The 1,277-nt window shown below is 48.3% G+C and overlaps 2 non-coding genes across 2 annotated transcripts; both read left to right on the top strand.

Moving 5' to 3' along the window:
• The first annotated feature begins 863 nt into the window (after positions 1–863).
• TRNAL-CAG (transfer RNA leucine (anticodon CAG)) lies at positions 864–943 on the top strand. The gene has a single exon. It is a non-coding gene; the product is annotated as a tRNA-Leu (tRNA).
• A 3-nt stretch (positions 944–946) lies between these two features.
• Positions 947–1,034, top strand: TRNAY-GUA (transfer RNA tyrosine (anticodon GUA)). The gene is given in 2 exon segments: positions 947–983; positions 999–1,034. It is a non-coding gene; the product is annotated as a tRNA-Tyr (tRNA).
• Positions 1,035–1,277: the final 243 nt, after the last annotated feature.

Raw genomic sequence — 1,277 nt, 5'->3', positions numbered from 1 at the left:
TGGGAGTATGATGTTGTTTTGATGTTCTATGGATGAGATCTAAAGATTTTCAGGCAATTATGGCAGGAAAAAGGATCAAGTATTAATGTGTAGTGTGCCTTATAGCGCATAAAAATGGGCAAGTATTAATGAAGAAGATGGTAGGGAGACGAGGGTTTGGATAAACAAACATTTGAGTTCTATCGAGGTAGGATTTGTCCTAAAGCGCCTCTCATGCAAAAGTAGGTCATGCATCGAGGAAATTTCAACAGGCTAGTGGCCGTGATCGTGTCAGCGCTCCAACTTGTTCTTGCATCCCTTGGTGGTTGCCTTGGCCCAATTAGACTTGCTGCTGCTGCTGCTGCTCGAGTATAGGAATTGGGTGCATCGGCAGCAAGTTGAATCATTGTTCCCTTTTGCAGTGGGATTAGCGGGAAAGAGTTTCAATAGGAGTCTCTATCTATTCGAGAATCCTCCAATCATTAGGGTTCCATTCTCATCAAAATAGGGGAGAATCTTCTATTTTGCAAATCTATTCAGAAACAAAGAATGAGCCCACAACCTATGTGCTCACTCCTAACGAACATCTCATAGCATTCGCTTCCGAGAGATTAAGCCAGCATTTGAAACCATTCATAACGAGCCACCGTCCGCCGCAGAGAACGCGTGCTTTCATTTCCGAGATGAAGTGAACATGCAATACTTTGCCGAGCAAATGCGCCACACGAGAAAACACAAGAGAGAGAGAGAGAGAGAGAGAGAGCCCTTTCCGGGGGAGGCAGCTCCCGTCTCACAGATACATGCCTTGGAGAGTTGTGTGATGGCGATGGACTCTTTGAGGGGGTGAACGCCAGGCCGTGCCGGTTGCCCGCTTGCATCGCGCAGTCAGGATGGCCGAGCGGTCTAAGGCGCCAGTTTCAGGTACTGGTCCGAAAGGGCGTGGGTTCAAATCCCACTCCTGACAAGCCCGACCTTAGCTCAGTTGGTAGAGCGGAGGACTGTAGTGGTCGAACATTGTAATCCTTAGGTCGCTGGTTCGAATCCGGCAGGTCGGATTGTGCTGCACACCCTTTTCCCCCGGGGCCCTCTCATCACCGTGAAAAACAGTTCAGACAATCCTTCGGAAAACGGTTTTATGTGAAACAACTTGCCATACCCTTGACAATAAATAATCGGTGCCAAGTAAGTTATTAGCAAATTAGTGAGCTCCTGCCAAGTCCTGTTTTAGCCACTTATGCGGCTTTGAGCCGGTTCTGTGGCTCCCACATGGACACATAGGTGCACGTGCACATGGAAGC

This window comes from Lygodium microphyllum, chromosome 5 (assembly GCF_053477565.2).
Source record: "Lygodium microphyllum isolate KBCC chromosome 5, Lygodium_microphyllum_v1.1.10, whole genome shotgun sequence".
In the NCBI taxonomy this organism is placed as follows: Eukaryota; Viridiplantae; Streptophyta; class Polypodiopsida; order Schizaeales; family Lygodiaceae; genus Lygodium; species Lygodium microphyllum.
The sequence above is the reverse complement of the archived record's forward strand: the minus strand, read 5'-3'. Positions and strand labels throughout refer to the sequence as shown.